Raw genomic sequence first — 13670 nt, forward strand, 5'->3', positions numbered from 1 at the left:
TATAATCACAAAGCTAGATTTTGGTAAATTTTTCAATTAACAGATCAGATCAAAATTCTCGTTTAATTTGTCGGTGTCGCTATGTAAATTTAGACTATTCTTCTGAAGCTTTATGTGGATCATTTCGGATATCAAACGTTTACCTAAAAAAGGCTCCTCGTCCAAGACTTTTACATCCTCCCAATTAAATTCATGGTTCAATAATCTATGTTCCGATATGACTGATAATTGTGACGCGTCCATAACCGGATTTTTTCGTTAGACCTTTGACATGAGTGCCGATAAGTATTAGTTGTTTTTATTTTTATTTTCATATTTTATTTATTTATTTATTTTTTTTTTTTTTTTGCGTATATATGTATCGACTGTGTCGAGGTTGAATACCGCACAGTCGTTAGAGTGATGTGTCACGTGTAGCATCGTCTTCTCTCTGTTTTTGCTGTCGGGGTGAGTGTTCTTCCCGGTTTTTAATTTATATATTTAATTATATTTATATTATATAATTTAATTCTTGGGGATCTTACACGTTTAATTTATACTATGTTGATTAGTGTTGGTAAGGGAGTCACTGCTCTGCTTCCTTCCTGACGATGGTCACCGTTAGGGAGACACTCCGACGGCCGGACGGTTCGAATAGGGAGGAGAATGGTATTTAATTTATTTGCGGATTGTATGTATACGAGTTTTATAATTTTCTGATTGTACCGATTATCTTTTATTTTGTTTCTGTGTATTTTGCAGCTACTGAAGAAGACCCGAAGTGGGTCGAAACGTTTAGAATTTAATAAATGAGTTTGACTTGAGATCTCATTTTAATTTATTAATTTTGTGCATGTCATCCGCACAGGCTCCGATTGCCGTCGAGATTCTATTTTTATTGTAACACAATTATTTGAGCCGAGATTAACAGTTTTTTTATATTTAATTAATTAAATACACTTCACACGAAATAAAGTTTGTTGGAAGATATACAGCAAACGATAACTGTAAAAACATGATTACGTGGAAAGAACAAGAGTTGGTACAGTAAAGGCAAGTAAGTAAGTACATGTAATGTATCGTATCAAGAGACACGGTAGTGTCTCGCGACCAGTTAAGGGCGTAGCGGAGACACCGTGTATCTTAACGCGAGTCGGACATTTGAGTCTTTATAATATTTCGAATCCTCAATAATGGCTGAAGCAATCGAGTTTATACTAGACTTAATCGATAGATTGAGTTCGAATTATATAATAAAAGTGTCTTTATTTCTGCTCTACGTGATTTGTAAGCAGAGATATATAAATGCAAAGTCGAAATATGAAAAATTTCTATTAAGAAACGTCCCCGTCATCATTATCATCATCATTATCATCATCATTATCATCATCGACCACGCATACATAGTAGTATCGTGCTACACGTATTCACATATACAACACATGCGCACACATACATATATCACACGTACACAACACATGCAAGATGCATGTAGTGGTAATTTTGTCCATCTCGCACGTTTTACAACAGATGGCGATAGTGGCGCTCCGCCATATCGGCAGCGTGCGGGGTTATGTTGGCTAACTCTCTCTCTCTCTCTCTCTCTCTCTCTCTCTCTCTCTTTCTCACACACACACGCACACACACACACACTCTCTCATTCTCACTCACTCACTCACTGTTCGTCTTGTGTACTTATTTAGTACATTCATGATCGGCAGCGTGCGGGGTTATGTTGGCTAACTCTCTCTCTCTCTCTCTTTCTCACACACACACGCACACACACACACTCTCTCATTCTCACTCACTCACTCACTGTTCGTCTTGTGTACTTATTTAGTACATTCATGATTAAACATCTATATGCATTAATGTGAAATTTACTTACAATTAGTTTACTTGAAATATTCAATCTCTAAAGTGTTTATTATCTTATAAGATAGACAAAAAAATCTGAGTAAATAATAAGAAAAAAAAACAAGGATTATTATTGTCATAATTTTTTATCAATTAAGTACTCTCAACTATCCAATAATTAAATAAATACGTACAAATGTGCGCGCGTGTACACACATACACATATTGATATTAAAGAGATTGAAGGAGAGGAAGGAGAAGATAAAAATTTAAATATTCACATATATTTTCAAATATTATATATGAATTTATAGTTTACATATCTAATTATTAATGAATTTCTAATTATATTAAACATATTAAAATAAAGACATACATGTATTTATCAAATGAATAAATTATTGAATACAGACTTAAAAAATTTATTAAACATAGACTTAAAAAATTAATTAATTAAACATATTCCAAATTTAGAAAAAATAAACTTTATTTATATATGCAACAGCTTTTTAAACTAAATTTTTAAATTCAAATTCTATTTTATATTAGACAATTATCTCAATCAACATCTACGTCCACATTAGCTGCACTGCAGACTACCTCTACAGCCACATTATCTGCTCCGCGGATATAGCGTTATGCCAATACGATACATTACATGTACTTACTTACTTGCCTTTACTGTACCAACTCTTGTTCTTTCCACGTAATCATGTTTTTACAGTTATCGTTTGCTGTATATCTTCCAGCAAACTTTATTTCGTGTGAAGTGTATTTAATTAATTAAATCTCTGCGAAAGATTGAGAAGATGAAGGGATAATTCAAACTATGAAGACATGGTTACATGGAAAAGACAAGAGTTGATACAATAATAAAGACATACATGTATTTGTATCCTGCTGGCAGGATAAGGTTATAGAAGTTGATTGAGATTGAAAAATAATAATGAAAATAATAAAAAAAATAAAGACACATGTATTTGTATCGTGCTGGGCTGGCATAAAGTTATAAAAGTTGATTGAGATTGAAAAATAATAATAAAAATAATTAAAAAAAGGAAATATTCAATCATCATTTAAAAGCATATTTGAAATCTGTAGAATAAACAGTTTTTGCAAAAAATGTGGAGCATTTGAGCTCTAGTAAGTCTAAAAATAAATGTAAACATCAATTAATAATAACTAATGTTATATATATATTATATATATAAACCAACTTGTTGCAATATTCAATATAAAAGGTTGTAAGGGTAAGATGGCTAAAAGTGAATAATTTAAAAGATAGTTAACATAATTTTACATAAACTGAAATATTTCATAAAATAAAATATTTGTAATATTTCGAAGTTTATGTAAGATTATGTAAAAATTATACCTTTACAACTTTTTATAGTAAATATTGCGAGGAATCGATTTATATGAGAAAAATTAAGGTAATTCTATTTTGAAAATATAAGTGACCTTTAAATTAAATAACCTTGAAAATCGCCGTTTAGGAAAAAGTCTGTGTCAACTTTTTCTTTTTTGAAATCCTGCAACTTTTTATCTAAATTTAATAGAAAATGTATAAAAAATGCTCGACATTAGTACACACAACACACACACACATATGGGTAAATTTATATAAATAGGGTGCTTTAGGAGGAATGATCAGGATTCTAGGATATGATTGTACACATCATTTTAAGCAAAGAAGTTTAGATAAACATGTTTAATAATTGTTCTATTCCGGTCATAAAAATATACAAAAATGAATGATATAATCTCTAAAAACTCACCTTTAAAAAAAGGTAAAAAAGGCGACCAGTTAAGGGCACGCCATTAACAAAAATTATCCATTGCAACCCATGTAAATCCTATCCTATTGCAAACCCAAGTAGAATCCTATGAAAAATTAATCAAATCATTGCAAACCTATGTAGAATTCTAGGCAAAATTAACCATTGCAAACCCATGTAGAATCGTACCCATTGCAAACCTATGTAGAATCCTATGAAAAATTAACCATTGCAAACTCATGTAGAATCCTATGAAAAATTAACCATTGCAAACCCATGTAGAATTGTATTAAAAATTATCCATTGCAAACTTATGTAGAATCCTACATTGCAAACCCATGTACAATAGAATTGTATGAAAAATTATCGATTATAAACCCATGTACAATCGTAACAAAAGTAATGAAATAAAAAAAAAATTGCGCCAAGTGAAAGTAGAAACTTGTACCAGTGGAAAATTAAAGTTGCAGACATATATAGAGTCGTATAATGAATCAGTAAAAATTTAAATTTGCAAATGTAGAATCGTACCATAAAATAACTTATCTTTTAAAAAAAAAGATAAACAAGATGCCAAGTCCATGCGCCATGTGAAAAGAAAAAGAAATAAAAAAATTTTAGTTAAAAAAAACTGGGCGCGCTGCTAAGTTTCAAAATTACAATGCACCTTAAAGTAACATTATTAATTTAAACACAAAACATATTTTAACTGTAATGAGTTTAAAAGTAACAATTTAATTTTAATATTGTAGAATTATTTTAGCAGCGCTCCCAGTTTTTTTTAACTAAAATTTTTTATTTTTTTTTCACATGGCGCATGGACTTGGCCATCTTGTTATCTTTTTTTTAAAAGATAAGTTTTTTTATGGTACGATTCTACATTTGCAAATTTAAATTTTTACTGATTCATTATACGACTCTATATATGCCTGCAACTTTAATTTTCCACTGGTACAAGTTTCTACTTTCACTTGGCGCAATTTTTTTTATTTCATTACTTTGTTACGATTGTACATGGGTTTATAATCGATAATTTTTCATACAATTCTATTCTATTGTACATGGGTTGCAATGTAGGATTCTACATAAGTTTGCAATGGATAATTTTTAATACAATTCTACATGGGTTTGCAATGGTTAATTTTTCATAGGATTCTACATGAGTTTGCAATGGTTAATTTTTATAGGATTCTCATAGGTTTGCAATGGGTACGATCTACATGGGTTTGCAATGGTTAATTTTGCCTAGGATTCTACATGGTTTGCAATGATTAATTTTTCATAGGATTCTACATGGGTTTGCAATGGAATAATTTTTGTTAATGGCGTGCCCTTAACTGTCGCCTTTTTTTACCTTTTTTTAAAGGGTGAGTTTTTAGAGATTATTGGCATAACGCTATATCCGCGGAGCAGATAATGTGGCTGTAAAGGTAGTCTGCAGGGCAGCTAATGTGGACGTAGAGTGTTGATTGAGATAATTGTAATTGTCTAATATCAATAGAATTTAAAAATTTAGTTTTTAAAAAGCTGTTGCATATATAAATAAAGTTTATTTTTTCTAATTTGGAATATGTTTAATTAATTAATTTTTTAAGTCTATGTTTGATAAATTTTTTAAGTCTGTATTCAATAATTTTATTCATTTGATAAATACATGTATGTCTCTTATTTTGATATGTTTAATTATAATTAGAAATTCATTATTAATTAGATATTTAAACTATAAATTCATATATAATATTTGAAATATATGTGAATATTTAAATTTTATTTCTCCTTCCTCTTCCTTCAATCTCTTTAATATCAATATGTGTATGTTGTGTACAAGCGCGCACATTTGTACCGTATTTATTTAATTATTGGATAGTTGAGAGTACTTAATTGATAAAAAATATGACAATAATAATCCTTTTGTTTTTTTTTGTTTTTTTTCTTATTCTTTACTCAGAAAGTTTTGTTGTCTATCTTATCAGATACCCCCTTTCGCGCTTGCGCTTTCAAGTACCTCCTTTCCGTCCCTTTCCCCTTCCTGCATCTCGTGTTTACTCCTGCTGTCCTAAATCCGATACCCCGGCCGCACCCGTGCTGGGCGTGCGTGGCGGCATGCGCGCGTGTGTGCTTGTGGTGTGTGGTGTGTGAGAAGGCGGATGAGAGAGAGAGACACAGAGCGAGTCGACAGAGAACTCCACGCACCCCCTAGGAGTTAGCCCCCGCGACGAGAGCGAGACGGATCATGTTCTGACCCGCCGGAGCACGTCGCCTCCCGACTGCAGGCAGGACGAGAAACCAGGCCGCAGGCCGAGCCACTCTGCCCGAGAGACGCCCCACGGCTAATCGGCATGTACGATCCCAGACCGCACAATCGGATAAGCAGACCCCTTTGAACGAGCGGTGAGAGAGAGAAGAAGACCGGTCCGGATGATGAGATGAGGAGCGACGATTCGAGACGACTGCCAGATCACCGGGAGAGACCGCGAGCAATCCGGAGAGAAGATGATAGAGATCTCTTTAGCTTGCCGCTACGAGACCGAGAGAGAGACTAACCTTGCATCTCGACCGCACCGCACCGTACCTGGATCCCGTGAAGAGAACGAGACGAGCCATCCCGTTCGAGCACTTCGGATTCAGATGCAGAGACTCGCGAGCGCCCGGTCACCAGATGAACGAAGCTGATCGAACCTGTTTAACCACGAACGGCGAGCACGCAAGGGAGACGATGAGAAGAAGGTGCACAGAACCCCCCCTCCCTCGGCTTTGCCACTTAGACCCCGTCCCCAGTCGATCACTTGAGGACGAGCATGACCGGGGACTGGTGCTGGGCGTCAGAAGTCGAGCACCCGTACTCTGGAGTGAGGACGAGAGAGCAGCAGGACGACAGAGAGACCCACGAGACGACCACGTCCGGAGATGAGCAGAGTCGAAACTTTAAACGACGGGAAGAGCAGAGAGAGACCCGAGACGAGCACTGACGAGAGGACGACAGTCAGCAAGGGAGAGGACGACGAAGAGACGACGAGTAGCAGAAGAGCCGGAGAGAGGAGATGTTCTCACAATCCTCCTAAGAGTACGATAGAGCATGAGATTGAAGGAGACCAGAGAAGGTCTCGACGAGGACGAGCCCATCTTTCTCACTCTGAGGACTCCCCGAAGATGAGAGAGAGAGAGACTGAGAGTGAAACGAGAGTGGCGCCAAGACGAGCCGACGTGAGGGAGAGAGTCATACGAAGATGGCTGAGAAGATGGAGAAAGTAAGGGAAGATCGATCGGAGAGAGATGAGGAGAGAGGAGAGAGGACTCCGAGAGACGAGAGAGAAGAGAGGAGAGAGAGAGAGAGAGAGAGAGAGAGAGAGATGAGGAGATGAGAGAGAGGAGAGGAGAGAGAGAGAGAGAGAGAGAGAGTTAGCCAACATAACCCCGCACGCTGCCGATATGGCGGAGCGCCACTATCGCCATCCATCTGTTGTAAAACGTGCGAGATGGACAAGATTACCACTACATGCATCTTGCATGTGTTGTGTACGTGTGATATATGTGTGCGCATGTGTTGTATACGTGTGAATACGTGTAACACGATACTACTATGTATGCGTGGTCGATGATGATAATAATGATGACGGGTACGTTTCTTAATAGAAATTTTTCATATTTCGACTTTGCATTTATATATCTCTGCTTACAAATCACGTAGAGCAGAAATAAAGACACTTTTATTATATAATTCGAACTCAATCTATCGATTAAGTCTAGTATAAACTCGATTGCTTCAGCCATTATTGAGGACTCGAAATATTATAAAGACTCAAATGTCCGACTTGCGTTAAGCTACACGGTGTCTCCGCTACGCCCTTAACTGGTCGCGAGACACTACCGTGTCTCTTGATTTGCAGAAAATTAATTACAATCTCGTCATAAAAATATTCTGATCTTTGGCACAATGTATTAATTAAACAAAACTAGTTATAATAAAAACGTAGATATTTGAGAATCGCCAGACAGAATTTAAAAAAGGTAAAAATCTTCTCTCGACCGTACTGGCAAATATTATTTATTCAATCACAACGTTTCGACCCTTCTTTGAGTCCTTATCAAGTAATTTGTAAAATTAAAAATAAAATTATAATTCTAAGATGTCAAGAACAAACATAATGTCGGTTTGACAACACGTCAAGACTCTTAGACGAGTTATTGGAAATTGCCAAATAATTAAATTTTAATATTATTAGAATATTATTTAGCAGTGCGCCAAGTTTTTTTAACTAAAATTTCTTTTTTTTATTTTATATTAATTATAATTTTGCATAAGTTTTTAAATTTTAATTTTTTGTAAAAATTTTTATTTATTTGCGCAATTTTAAATTTTTACTAGTTTATTGTACGACTCTATATATGTTTGCAATTTTAATTTTCTACTGGTACAAATTTCTACTTTCACTTGGTGCAATTTTTTTATGTCATTATTTTTGTAGTAAGATTCTACATGGGTTTACAATGGATAATTTTTCATATAATTTTCTACATAGGTTTACAATGATTTATTTTGCATAGAATTCTACATGAGTTTGCAATGATTGATTTTTCATAGAATTCTACATGGGTTTGCAATGATTAACAACTAAGATTAAATTACGCTCTGTAATATATTAAATATAAATCTAAAATAGCAAGAAAGGCGTAAAAAGCCATACGCGGATGTTGCTGCGTACATTTCCAACGAAACTAAGTTTTCGTTGGAAATAAATAGTGCACAAAACACGTATTATTCTCGATGTATTACCAAGACTTAAAATTTTTAAGTCTTGGTAGTATACACGTCGGTGAATAGGCATCATTTAGAGTATAAGCAGAAAAAGGTATAAAATCAAAGGGTCTGAATAGCTCAGTTGGAAGAGCAGTCGCCCGGCAAGTGAAAGGTCTCGGGTTCGATTCCCGATTCAGCGACTTTCGGATCTATATTTTTCTCTCGCAATTATTTATTTATTTCCGTAGGGGGGTTAAGGATATTTGAAATTAAATCTGAAGTATGAGATTATTTCAAAAATTTTAAGTCTTGGTAGTACACCGAGAATAATACGTGCCTTGTGCACGGTTTATTTCCAACGAAAACTTAGTTTCGTTGAAAATGTACGCAGCAACATTTGCGTGGCTCTTTACGCCTTTCTTGTAATTTTAGATTTGCAATGATTAATTTTTCATAGAATTCTACATGAGTTTGGCATGGGTAATTTTTTGTTACTGGCATGCCGTTAACTGGGCGCCTTTTTTACCTTTTTTCAGAAAAACATCAAACAAAATTTTTCCAAAGTCTAAAACCAAAAACATTTAAAAGTTGTACAAAACTATTTTTTTTGGTATTGTTAAAATATTTACTTCTTTGTTTGCCGGAATAAATTCTTTTAATTGTTCCGAATAATGTCCTGTCCATGAATCAAGCAGTAACAGACTTTTTTCTCTTTCGTATTTCGTCTTTAATTTTATTTCTCAAGATCTAATTTCCGCAACATAACTTTATTATATTTATATATATATAGTTGCATTTGGCGTAATATATAAGTTTTAAAATATATATAATTTCAAAATTTTTTCGAAATATAAAAAAATATTGAGTGGGAAAAGAGTAGTTTGGAAAATTGTATCATTTTTTTAAAATCCAAATACGCCATTGTAAAGTACATTTGAATCCAAACTTTTGTGTAATATTAAATTTTCTATTTGTCTCGACGATATTTGCTTTGGAATGTAAAAACAGATTTTCTGACGATTGGTTGCACCCCTAAACTCATTTTTAACACTAACAAAGTGGTTTCGTTATTAGACCTATTACCCTAAAATTGTGCTGAGTTTCAGATTTTTAAAATTTTCAACTTACCAAACGTTCCTTGTCAGCCAAATATAAACTTGTATCAATTTTGCAAATTTTTATTTGATTTGATATATAGAATCACTTTTGTATTTTGAAGGATGCATAGTCAAAACAATTTAGACCTGACATTGAAAGGATTAAATAGACGAAAAATTTGGCCCGGGTCGAGACATTAAAATCACATCAATTTTTAATACAAGATCTAAATGGTTTTGACTATATAGATGATAACATCATACATAAAAATACATAAGTGATTCTGTGATAAATTTTTCAGATCAGATTTGCAAAAGTAATACAAAATATTCGTGAGTAGCTTTTTTAAATATTTAAAATAATAAAACTTTATTTATATATTTTAATTTTTATTTATTTGGCGCAGTTTTTTGATGTCATAATTATTTTGTAGAATTTTTTATATAACTGAATTTTGTGGGACAATTTCTTAGTAATTAAAAAATAACATTGTTTTTTTTATATAATATTTTTACTTGGCGCTTTTTTACCTTTTTTTAAAAAGGTAAGTTTTTTTATGGAAGTAGTCTTACATTTATTTAAATACATTTTCTTGCAATACAATAAAAGCTGCTTTGCAGCATTAAAATATTTGTGTCACATTATATCTATTTTGACCTATTTAAATTCAAAATTCTCATAATATCCGTTAAACTTTGATTTATTTAAATCTTACATATATTTAAATACATTTTCTTGCAATACAATAGAAGCTACTTTGCAGCATTAAAATATTTGTGTCGCATTATATCTATTTTGACCTATTTAAATTCAAAATTCTCATAATATCCGTTAAACTTTGATACCGCATGCAATGTGTTAATTCAAATTGAATGAATAATCTATTTTATTTTGCATATTCTATTTTGATAAATACAAAGTCAAGGTTTTTAAGCTTATTAATATTTATAGTTTATTAGCATTTACACTTTACACATACACATTCATTAGTATTTATATCTTAAACATACACTATTTTGAAAATTTTATTAGTTAATTTGCATTATATTAATGAAAAATGGTATACATAGTGTCCAATAATTTGCGACTAACCTTTCATGGGCAGATAAAGCATATTAAACTGAATAGAAAAGTCCTGTATCATTTTGCGATATTCGCAATAATTATTGAGTTATTTATTAGAATAAATGATAATCCTTAAGAGTCGCCAGTAATAAATAATGAAAATCTCTCCTCCAATTTTAAAGTCGACCAGACTGGCAATAATTTATTTTAAATAGTTAATTTACAACGTTTCGGCTGTCATTGCAGCCCTTTTCAAGTAATCTATAAACAGTTATATACATATAAATATACTCTTAATGCGCTTAATCATACAAATAATTATAAATATACAAAAAAATATATATGTTTGCATACCAGATTAATACAATAAATCATATTCACAGCAAACCCCCGACAAAATTAACCATTGTTTTGATGAACAATGTATAACTGCCAGAAGTAAGCACGAAATAAATAGATGTTGACTGTTCGCAGGAATCTTAGTCACTACGCGTTGAGAAAATAGAAAACCAAAGTACTGTGTCTTTCGCAATTTTTAAACCGTCAATACAAAGTCAAATAAATAAATAAATAAATAAATAAATAAATGAATAAATATGTAACATATGACAATATAATATATTAAATAGCTTCAAGAACGCGATCATAAATCCCACTGAAATTTATTAGAATATCTAAGCGAATAAGCGGAAAGAAGCATTATCTGATCGAGAGGCGGCGTCATGCAGCGAACGGCGAGCAATGTAGCGGCGCCGAAAAGTAAGATGATACGTTTGAGACTCAGCGACATATAACAAATAAGCCGTCCGGCATGCTCACCGAGTCCGGCCTACCGCTTTCTGTTTATTCGCTTACAAGGGGAGGTCGCGGTTGACTCTTCACCGATTTTGATCTCCTTTGGTATGATGAATCTACATCGAAAAAAATTATGTTCGAGCTTTTCGTTTCAATGCGCCTTCTAAAAAAAAATTTTTTTTCTTGCATTTGGAGAAATTGCCAGATTTATTATCAGGCTTAAAGAAAGATACGCTTTCGATCGGTGCCGCTAGTCCAGTGGCAGAACACAAAAATAGTAATCCTGGGATCCCAGGTTCAGGACTTTGGGCTGTCATAATTTTTTTTTATTTTTTTTATTTTTTAAATTTTTATATTATTGTATGTACAGGGTGTCCGGTAACTAATGGACCAACGATTACAAATAGATTCTTTGGTCAATTTGGGAACAATTTTTCCTCAGCGAAAATGTCGAAAAAGGTTATCATTTTTTACAACTTTCCAATAATTGTCATGATGTATCTTTATAACTAAGCCTCAAATTAAAATTTTATTATAGTAAACTCTACCTGAAATTAACTGAAGAATGTAATTATGTTAGACTTTTAACTCCAAAACGTTTACTTTCCAAAAAACCCATTTTTTTAAATTATAAGCGATTGAATTGATTGCTTATAACTCAAAAATTATTGACTTCTCAACATTTTTGCTAAGAAAAAATCGTCTACAAATTGGCCAGAGAATCCGCCCTTAATCATTGGTCCGTTAGTTACCGGATACCCTGTATATTTATATAACATGTATTATTTATTATGATAAATATTCGGCATACTAATAATGTTAGAATATACATTCTATTCTAACATTATTAGTATGCCAAATATTTATTTATTATAATAAATAATACATGTTATATAATAATAAAAAAATATTTAAAAAAATAAAAAAAAATTATGGCAGTTCAAAGTCCTAAACGCGGGATCCCGGGATTACTATTCTTGCGCTTTACCACTGAACTAGCGGCACAGATCGAAAGTGTATCTTTCTTTAAGCCTGATAACGAACCTGGCAATTTCTCCAAATCCGAGGAAAAAAATTTTTTTTAGAAGGCGCATTGGACGAAAAGCTCGAACACGGATCAACTTTTTTTCGATGTACACTCACCACACCAAAGGAGATTAAAATCGGTGAAGAGTCAACCGCGACCTCCTCTTGTTAGATATTCTAATTAATAACTCAATAATTATTGCGAATTTAACAAAATAGTATAAAACTTTTCTATTCAGTTTAACGTGCTCTACCTGCCCACGAAAGGTGGTCCGCGAATTATCGAACACCCTGTATAAATATGTTATATATTATTTTCATTTTAAAATATTTTATTTTTGAACAGCTTCAAAGTTGTTACAAAAAGAAATTCAAAGCGTCTTTATTAAGATATAAAATGAGATATAAAAATATATTTTAATAATGCATTTTCCGTTTTCCACACAAAATAAGATTCATTATCTACATTACACGATGCTCTGAATGCGAAATAAAATTTAAAAATTATTTATTTATATTTCTTTTCCCAGTGCTATACAAAAAATCCATATAAAAAATTATTAAAAAATTCTATAAGAAAATTCTAGAGAACTACTGACAATGAGAGTAATATAGAAATAGTATTTACTTACATTACTAAAAAATATTGGAATACTGTATACTTATTGTAACATCACTAGAAAACTATTGAAAATCTATTCGTGAATTATAGTGTTTTGTATTACACGTGCATACAAAATGACACTTTCCATGCACGATTTTTGTGCCGAAAGTAACAAATTTCCAACATCGACCTACAATATATTACATACATATGTTCAATGCATTCAAAGCCGTATACAATAGCTTTCCAAGCCGTGGACAATTTATTGCTTATGGATTTCAGCACCATCTCGCAGCACACACGAAAAACAACTAGCAAACTACCGCCACTTCGCGCTTTCCCAACACGCACCTAACCCTGCTATTCATATATCAGTCTACTACGTAAATCAGGTACAAAAATCAGGTACTCAAAGTGCCACTTTGAATGCACTTTTAATACAAAATAGTATGTGTTGCACGTACGGAAGTTGGCTAATGTCCACTCGTGCGGGTAAATGCGCACTCGTGACCAATAGCCAACTTTCCGCACTTGTAACACAATATACTATTTCCCTGTAATATTTTTGTCAAAAACTATTGAACTTATACTATAACTATTTGTAAATTATTTGAACAAAATTTAGTTTTATACCTCAAGGGAAAAAAGAATAATTTTCAAGGAATGTGTTAATATGTATATGTATAAAGAACAACATGTCTTTAGTCAAATGGATTTTACTTGTTATTTT

Source organism: Nylanderia fulva, unplaced genomic scaffold (genome assembly GCF_048542155.1).
Source record: "Nylanderia fulva isolate GAGA-0341 unplaced genomic scaffold, ASM4854215v1 Scaffold239, whole genome shotgun sequence".
Classification (NCBI taxonomy): Eukaryota; Metazoa; Arthropoda; class Insecta; order Hymenoptera; family Formicidae; genus Nylanderia; species Nylanderia fulva.